Below are 10,017 nucleotides of genomic sequence, written 5' to 3' on the forward strand. Positions count from 1 at the left end.
TGCTATTGTTATATGGTAGACATTTTACTTATATTTTTATATTTTGTTCTTGCAAAAAGACTTAGGAGATAGGGAAATTATTGTGTCTAGTTTCTATATAGGAAACCTGAGTCAGAGAGATTAGTGTGCCAAGATTACCTGCTGAGTAATGGGCAGAAGGCTAACTATGGAGCCTTTGTTTTTAACTACTATATTATACTTCTACTGGGGCTCAGAAAGTGATACTTCAAAGTATGGCACTTTGGCATGCTGAGCACTTTAAATTAAAGGATTAAAAATAAAAATATCCTGGAGAGGTGCATCATTCCTGGAGGTACTGCAATACCAAGTCAGTGTGTGGAGTGGATGGAGCAACCTCCTATTCTATCTCCCTGCTCCAAAAATCCATTTAATATATTGCCCTTGGATAGAGGACATATCAAATATTAAACTGGTAAGAACAGATACTACACTTGATCTTAGCCAAAAGGTTGAGAAGCAATAAATTAAAGGATGTCAGAAGGCCTCAGAAGCAATCTCAGAACCAAGGTCTCTTAGATTTTCTGCCTTGCTGTCTCTTACCCTTCATTGTGTCTTGAAGCAAGTCATAGAAACCAGAATTCCTCTTCCTCAAGGTGGGTCGTAGAAACTAGAACTTCTCTTTTCCAAAGCCAGCCATAAAAACTAGAATAATTACTGTAACTTTTCTTTACTGTTCTGGCTAGGAGCTGGCCATAAAGAAATTCTCTGGCTTATCCTTGTGCAATATTAGGTCAGAAGACTGTCATTCCGGAGGGGTCCTGCCTCATCCATACCTAGGAGGAAGAAATACTACAACAGAGAGGGCAAGAAGAATCTGCATAGGCCTTGTTGGGCTTCCCCACGCAGTCTATTAGCATTGGGTCATACTTTTTTAGTCCAATCATATTTCTACCTGGCTGTCCATTTTTCATCCAATCAAAGCATAAAAATGGACAGCTCCCTGGGCACGGTGGCTCAGGCCTGTAATTTGAGCACTTTGGGAGGCCAAGGTGGGTGGATCACCTGAGGTCAAGAGTTTGAGACCAGCCTGGCCAACATGGTGAAATCCCATCTCTACTAAAAATACAAAAATTAGCCAGACATGGTGGTAGGCACCTGTAATCTCAGCTACTCAGGAGGCTGAGGCAGGAGAATTCTTGAACCTGGGAGATGGAGGTTGCAGTGAGCAGAGATTGCGCCACTGCACTCCAGCCTGGGCAACAAGAGTGAAACTCTGTCTCAAAACAAAAACAAAAACAAAACAAAAACAAACCGGACAACTTTCCCTATATCTTTGGATGTTCATTCTGAAGGCTCCTGTGTCACATAAAACTTTGATTAAATAAATTTGTTATGCTTTTCTCCTGTTAACCTGTCTTTGTTATAGGAGTGTCAGCCGTGACCCTTATGATGGGGGAGGAAAAATATCACCTCTTTCTGTCCCTACACTTTTCTCCCAGCACTCAATTGCCTAGTCTTTCTTTTTACAAAAGGAAGACTCATGACTGTTCTGACACCCTGCTTCTGTTTGAGAGGATCAAAGGAGGTTGTGAAGGGGAAAATGTCTTGAAGACTATAAAGTAGCAGAAAAATATAAGCAATTATTAAGATGGACATGCTGGAAGAAAGAGGGCCAGAGAGAAGGCTCCCTGGAGTGAGAATTAGACTTTGACCTTCAACAAAAGGGCTGCCCTGCATGTGCTGACAGCCCAAGCTGGGAACCTGGGTCCTTCTTCCACATCTGTCAGAATGGCAGAGGCAGGGGACAGGCACCAGGCCTGGGCATCCAGGCGTGAGTGGCAAGGCACTCTTCACTAGAGTCTCTGGGCAGATTGACTCAGAGTTTGACCTTTTGATTGTAAAACACTTGTCAGGTTGCCAAGTGCCAGCCAGTCAGGGAATGGATTCAGCCAGGAGAATAATCTTTCTGTGGCTTTCTCAGGGATGCTTGCTCTCTGACTGTGGCCTACACGGTCTCTTTTGGAGAGAAATGGCTTCTGCCAAACTCAGGGTATACCTGGAAACTGGAAACTCTCCACTGTCTGGTTGGTGTTTCTCTCTCTCTATGTATGTATGTGTGTGTGTGTGTGTGTGTGTGCGTGTGTGTGCGTATATATATGTTTTTTTTTTTTTTTTAGACGGAGTCTTGCTCTGTCGCCCAGGCTGGGGTGCAGTGGCGTGATCTCAGTTCACTGCAAGCTCTGCCTCCCGAGTTCACACCATTCTTCTGCCTTGGCCTCCTGAGTAGCTGGGACTACAGGCACCCGCCACAACACCCAGCTAATTTTTTGTATTTTTAGTAGAGACGGGGTTTCACCATGTTAGCCAGGGTGGTCTTGATCTTCTGACCTCGTGATCTGCCCGCCTCGGCCTCCCAAAGTGCTGGGATTAGGGGCGTGAGCCACTGTGCCTGGCCTTTTTTTTTTTTTTTTTTTTTAAGAGACAGGGTCTTGCTCCGTCACCCAGGCTGCAGGACAGTGGCATGACCCTAGCTCACTGCAGCCTTGAGCTCATGGGCTCAAGCAATCCTCCTGCCTCGGCCTTCCAAAGTGTTGGAGTGACAGGAACATACCACTGCACCCAGCCTCTCAATTTTTGAAAACCTTGTCTCTATTTTATAAACGTGATGCTTTCTATAATTTGTATTAAAAGACATAGTTATATATGTTTTTCATTGACTATAAAATTTTGTGGTTTATCTGAATAAGTATTGTCAAATGATATTCCTTACCTTTCCCTCCCCCACCCCAATTCTAGAAAAATCTCTCTGGGTAGGACCAGGGGACAAGGAATGCTTGTTCTCTTGGGAATCATTAATATAAATACTATGGTTATAGAAGTGTCTTAGTTGATGCATTTGGACAAGAGAGTTCTGTGAAGAATAAAAGAGGGGACTGTTCTATAAACTTGTTATTATTATTTTTTATTTTTAGTAGAGACAAGGTCTCACTATGTTGCCCAGACTGGTCTTGAACTCCTGAGCTCACGCAGTTTGCCTGCCTCCATCTCACAAAGTGTTGGGATTACAGGTGTGAGCCACTGCCTCTGGCCTATAAACTTGTTATTGATGGAAAGTTTTCCTTTAGGAGCCAAGCCACAGAGGCTAACATAAGTTAGTGATTTTCAATTATACTTGTACAGCCACTGATTATTACCTAGACGATGAATTCGCATCATGGTTGCTTAAAGGTTTACAATTCAATTGTAAAATGGCTATAAATGCCTCCCATCTTGGATTACATTCCCTTTTGCCTCCTGACTTTGCTCCTCCTTCTATCAAGTGCTTTGGGAGGCTGAGGTGGGAGGATCAAGTGATGAAGGTGGCCCACACCTGTAATACCAGCACTCTGGGAGGCTGAGGCAGGCGGATCACTTGAGGCCAGGAGTTCCAGACTAGCCTGGCCAACGTGGTGAAACCCCATTCATCTCTACTAAAAATAGAGAAATTAGCTGGATGTGGTGATGCATGCCTGTAGTCCCAGCTACTCAGGAGGCTAAGGTATGAGAATCGTTTGAACCTGGGAGGCAGAGGTTGCAGTGAGCTGAGATTGCGCCACTGCACTCCAGCCTGGGAAACAGAGCAAAATTCTCTTTCAAGAGAGAAAAAAAAAAAGATGAAGTTTACTTTATTTATCTACTTCTTGAATCTTGAATCTGGGCTTGGACATATGACCTACTTTGGTCAAAGGAACATTAATGGGAGTGAAGCCACCCTAAACTTTCCAGTCCCAGCCAAGCTTCCAACTGACAGCACAGATTTGCCAAGCTGACCCAGACCAGAAGAACTGCCCAGCAGACCCATAGAATCAAGAGACTTTGGCCAGGCACGGTGAGACTTTACAGGCTCACGCCTGTAATCCCAGTGCTTTGGGAGGCTGAGGCGGGAGGATCACTGCAGGTCAGGAGTTCGAGACCAGCCTGGCAACATGGTGAAACCCCATCTCTACTAAAAGCACAAAAATTAGCTGGTATGGTGGTGCATGCTTGTAATCCCAGCTACTCAGGAGGCTGAGGCAGGAGAATCTCTTGAGCCTGGGAGGCAGAGGTTGCAGTGAGCTGAGATCCTGCCATTGCACTCCAGCCTGGATGACAAGAGCGAAACTCCATCAAAAAAAAAAAAAAAAAAAAAGAGAGAGAGAGACAGACATAATAGACGTAATGTGTTTGCTGCTTTAAGCCACTAGGTTTTGCAGTATTTTATTATATAACAAAGCAAACTGATTTAAATTCTAATTTAAAAAATTTTCAACTCAAATTCTTAGTCTACTAGAAGGGTTGGGAAGCTAAGGCCATTGTGCTGGCTCTCTGTTTTTGTAAATAAAGTTTCACTGAAACATGGTTAATCTGTTATGTATTTTCTTTCACTACTTTTGAACAATGATTGAGTAGTTGCAAGAGAGGTTGTATGGACCTCAAAGACAAAAATATCTGCCATCTGTCCCTTTAAGAAAAAGTGTGGTTATCCCTACAGAGAATTGTTTGTGCATTTGTAATTGTTGTATAGGAGTTCTTTTTTTTTTTTTTTTTTTGAGACAGAGTCTGAGTTCAAGCGATTCTCCCACTCTGGCCTCCCAAATTGCTAGGATTACAGGTATGAGCCGCTGCGCCCAGCCAAAACTTTGCTTATATTTTTTATTTAAAAGTTTTGTTTTTGTAATCCCAGCACTTTGGGAGGCCTAGGCGGGCAGATCACGAGGTCAGGAGATTGAGACCATCCTGGCTAACATGGTGAAACCCCGTCTCTACTAAAAATACAAAAAATTAGCCGGGCATGGTGGCGGGCGCCTGTAGTCCCAGCTACTCAGGAGGCTGAGGCAGGAGAATGGCGTGAACCTGGGAGGCAGAGCATGCAGTAAGCCGAGATCACGCCACTGCACTCCAGCCTGGGTGACAGAGTGAGACTCCGTCTCAAAAAAAAAAAAAAGAAAAAAAGTTTTGTTTTGACATTTATGTCCTTATTACATCTGAAATTGATTTTTGGATACAGTGTGAGGCAGGAATCTAATTTCTCCTTTTCCAAATGGATTACATTTTTAAAAGGTGCTTCATTTCTTGAAGTTATTCCTTTCCCCAGTGATGTGACATGCCACCTCTGTTGTGCATCAACATTATGAAATGTGTGGGTTTGTTTTGAAGCTTCCATTCCATTTCATTCCCTTCCATTCCTCTCCCTTCATCCCATTTGTCAATTTATCTGACCTTGCACCAATATGATTATATTTCTACAGGTTTATAATAATTATAAAGTATTACTATAGGTAATTACTATAGGCTTATAATACTGAGTTACTAATTACTATAGGTTTATAATACTTAATAAAGTCATAATTACTATAGGTTTAGTATACTTCATGATAGTTTGTGTGGCAAGTCCTCTGCCCTGCTCTTCTTTGAAGGATCCTAGTTATTCTTTGTCCTTTCCTCTTCCATATACATTTTGGAGTCATCTTATCAACTTCCATGTAAAACCCTGCTGAAGTATTGTATTGAATCTGTAGATAAATTTGGAGAGAATGCATATCTACAATTTTGTCTTTCTACCCATGGACATGGTATATTTCTCCTTCTATTTAGATTTTAATATCCTAATAAAGTTTTATACTTTCCTCTAGTTCTGACGTATCTTTAGTTTTTTTTTCTATATAGAAAAAAAGTATTTTCTTAACTATTGTCAATTGATTTTTAAAAAATTATATTTTATAATTGTTTGTTTCTGGTATATGGAAATACAAGATAAAAATATTGATTCTATTGATAAGTTTATCTTATATTTCCCTACCTAGCCCTGAAGTCCACCATTTCTCCAAAGAGCCTTGATAGAATGGAGGCTCCTCAAAAAATGAAAAGTAGAACTTCCATATGATCCAGCAATTCCACCTCTGGATATACATCCAAAAGAAAGGAAATCAGTATATCAAGGACATATTTGCACTCCCGTGTTTATTGCAGCACTATTGACAATAGCCAAACTGTGGAATCAACCAAAGTGGCCATCAGTGAATAAATGGATAAAGAGAATGTGGTATATGTACACAATGGAATATTATTCAGCCATAAAAAGGATTAAATCCTGTTATTTGCAGCAACGTGGATAAAACTGAAGAGCATTATGTTGAGTGAAATAAGCCAAGCACAGAGAGATTGCATGTTCTGATTCATATGCAGGAACTAAAAAAGTGGATCCCATGAAGATAGAGAGTAGATTGGTGGTTACTAGAGGCTGAGAAGGGGAGGTGGGGTGGGGAGGGATGAAAGGGAAAAAAGAATATAAATGAATTTATTACCACTGAACTGCACTCTTAAAGATGGCAAAAATGGTAAATTATTATTATTATTATTATTTTTTTTGAGACGGAGTCTCGCTCTGTTTCTCAGGCTGGAGTGCAGTGGTGCCATCTTGGCTCACTGCAAGCTCTGCCTCCCAGGTTCACGCCATTCTCCTGCCTCAGCCTACTGAGTAGCTGGGACTACAGGCGCCCGCCACCACGCCCGGCTAATTTTTTGTATTTTTAGTAGAGACGGGGTTTCACCGTGTTAGCCAGGATGGTCTCAATCTCCTGACCTTGTGATCCGCCCACCTCGGCCTGCGAAAGCGCTGGGATTACAGGCATGAGCCACCACACCCAGCCAAAATGGTAAATTATATATGTATATTTTACCTCAATAAAAAAAATGTGAAAAAAATCCTATAACCAGGCTTCTTGCTAAACTTTAATTCTCATAATTTGTCTATTCTATTGAGTTTTCTTTTTAAACAATCATTTAATATACAATTGAGTATGGATTTATTTTTTCTTCCAACTCCTAAAACTCCAATTTCTTTCTTATATCTATATTGGCTCAGACCTTCACAATGTGAATAGTAGTGGTATTAGTGGGATCTTGTCCCATTCCTGATTTTAAAAGGAATCATTTTAGCATTTCCCCATTTAGAATAAGGTTTGCTCTAGATTAATTATAGATACTTCTGTTTTTCTTGGTATGTTCTCATCATTCTTTGAGCCCTTCCTTTCTTTCTGGAACAAAAAATGTTTCAAGTTTATCTTATATTTCCCTACCTAGCCCTGGAATCCGCCATTTCTCCAAAGAGCCTTGATTTTCTTAAGTGGAGAATGGTATGTAGGAACCAAGATCTGGGCACTAGGAGTACTCAATGATACTGGTATGTCATGCTCCTTGGCCATCTTAGTGGATTGAATGGACACATACATACATACATATTTATTTCTCTTTATATTAAAAACCATGAGTCCACACCAATATCTCCAATTCCAATCCAATATCAGATTTATTTTTGTCCTCCTCTTTTCCATATTTGTAACTTCCTCCAGTGAGAAACCTGGTTCCCATTATCTTAGATGTGTTCAATTATTTGCCCAGTTCTCCCTGTATGTAATCAAAGTCTTACAGCGTAGGTCAGAAGCACATGAGGGGGAGAGGAAGGAGAAGGAACAGGGAAAGGAAACAGGAAGGAGGGAAGAGAAGTGTGTGTGTGTGTTTTAAATCTTTATTTTACAGAACCATCTTCCCTCCCCTACAAATATGGAAGGAAAAAAGATGCAGGGCATGGGATGGGAGAAGTGCCCCAGAAACAGGCCAATTTAATCTCTGCAGCCTGGGGCGGAGTTGAGTGGCTGGTGGCCAGTTGGCTCTTCCGCTTGTCTCCTGCGTGGCTCCTGACAGCTTTTTAAACCTTGATCTCCTTCGTTGTTAAAGAAAACCAGAGCTGGACAGTAGTTCAAGTGGTAAAAACAGATTTTGTTCAGTATTATTGCAATAGGGAAAAAGAGCCTTCAGGATAGAACTGGGTTGAATTCCAAATACAGCAGGGGCAAGTGGGAATTTATAGCCAAGGAACAGGGTAGACGGGTCAGTGGATGGAAAATTACTAAGAGAAAACATCAGCGATAAGGGAGATTCTGACTGTACTGACCTAACCAGGCTTCTTGCTGCAGACAGACCAGGGTGATCAGACATCAGGGGGATGGTGGAGGATGAGAAAACAGGTTAGATATCAGGGGTGATTAGACACGCAGGATGGGGGAATTCTATCTAAACGAACTCAGCAGGATTCTTGCTAAAACTGGGCAATGTAGAGATGGACACGGTAGTCCAAAAGTCAGGCCTAGGTGAAAAAGATTTCAGGGGAGCCTGAGTAAAATTTCATTGAGAGGATCTTTGTCATGAGTTTGGAGGCAATACTTTTGAAGGCCAGGGAGGTGCCAGGCATGCGTTTCCAGTGAACTCTGAGAGACTGCTGTGGGAGTTTGCACACCTCCACCTTCCGCTGCACAAAGCCCTCCTGGCCTGGCACACTATGCATGCACAGCGGCACCATTTCCTGCTCCGCTCACCCTGGCAGCTGTTTGTGTTGAGCACCTTGCCAAATTCCCACGTCATCTCATTGGGCTCCATGGAGCCTGAGATCTTCATACTACATATAAAGTGTAGCAAGTATAGCTCGGCCTCTTTAGGTTTGAACATCTCCACTCAGTTTTTTTAGGTTCCTTTTGGCAAACCTGAAACAAAGATGCCTCTGTATAAACTTGAAGGAGAACTTGCTGTTTGTGGAGAGGGCTCCAGGCTGTATGGGGGAGTGGCAGGCACATTGGCTATGCCCCTGGCTTCTGCCCTATCTCCAGAACCTCTTGAGGATCCACCTTGCTCCTCTGAATATTCTTAGTGCAGCAATTTTTAAGGACTGAATTGTGTCCCCCATGTCCCCAACATTAATATGTCAAAGCCCTAATCCCCAATGTGACTGTATTTGGAGATAAGGTCTTTAAAGAGTTGATTTAAAGTTAAGGCCTTTAAAGTTTTTTTTTTTTTTTTTTTTTTTTGAGACAGAGTCTCACTCTATTGCCCAGGTTGGAGTGCAGTGGCACGATCTTGGCTCACTCCGCCTCCCAGGTTCAAGTGATCCTCCTGCCTCAGCCCACCTAATAGTTGGAATTACAGGCATGTGCCAACACGCCCAGCTAATTTTTGTATTTTTAGTAGAGATGGGGTTTCGCCATGTTGGCCAGGCTAGTCTTGAACTCCTGGCCTCAGGTGATCCACCTGCCTTGGCCTCCCAAAGTGCTGGGATTACAGGCATGAGCCACCGTGCCCAGCCAGGCCTTTAAAGTTTAAATGAGGGCATAAGGATGGGGTCCCAATCAAACAGGACTGGCTTCCTTATAAAAAGAGGAAGAGACACCAGGGATGCATGGGCACAGAGAAAAGACCTTGTGAGGACACAGTGAGAAGACTTTGCAAGACAAGGAGGGTGGCCTCAGAAGAACCTAACCCTGTTGGCAACTTGATCTTGGACTTCCAGCCTCCAGAACTATGAGAAAATAATTGTTGTTTAAGCTTTCAGTTTGTGGTATTATGGCAGCCCTTGCACACTAATACAGCAGTTAAAGGTGGGAATGGTAGGCTCCCTGAAACTCATGCTTGGGGCTGGCAGAGATCCTGTGCTGTACCTTGTAGGACGGGAAAGTGTGCTGCTGTTGGTCAGATCAGCCAAAGGCTGGGGATGCAAAGGGATGGTGCAGACCTCCAGCTTGGACCTCTTGTAGCCCAAGAGCAGATCGAAAGGCATCACCTTGTTGTACCTCTAGCCTGTTGCAAGTCTTTTTTTTTTTTTTCTTGAGCATCTGAAATCCTTTATTCGAACATAATTGCTGTTTCCAAATAGAAGACACAGAAAGCAGACAGTGAAAACAGAGCCCAGTGACGAGAGCCAGCCCCTTGGCTGGGGACCCTCCCCTACTACCTGATGGACCAGCTTGGCGACCTCTGCCCCTCCCTGGACCCCGGGCCTTTGGCATAATGCTGATGAGGGGCTGCATCAGCCCCTTGATTCAAAGCAGAGATTTGAATGGGCGCTGGAGAGTGGGACAGTGGAGAGGCCAGGGAGGGCCAAGCAGCCCAAGTGGAGGAAGCCAGGAGCGGGCGAGATGGCATCTATCTGCTTTCTGAAAAGGGGCGCGTAGGGGCCTGCAAGCAGGTGGCGATGGCAGCTGGGGCGGG

General features: G+C 43.2%; 1 non-coding gene across 1 annotated transcript; it reads right to left on the bottom strand.

Moving 5' to 3' along the window:
- Positions 1 to 291: 291 nt before the first annotated feature.
- Positions 292 to 482, bottom strand: LOC112133669 (U2 spliceosomal RNA). Its single transcript, XR_002915293.1, has one exon. It is a non-coding gene; the product is annotated as a U2 spliceosomal RNA (small nuclear RNA).
- Positions 483 to 10,017: the final 9,535 nt, after the last annotated feature.

This window comes from Pongo abelii, chromosome 4 (genome assembly GCF_028885655.2).
Source record: "Pongo abelii isolate AG06213 chromosome 4, NHGRI_mPonAbe1-v2.0_pri, whole genome shotgun sequence".
Lineage (NCBI taxonomy): Eukaryota > Metazoa > Chordata > Mammalia > Primates > Hominidae > Pongo > Pongo abelii.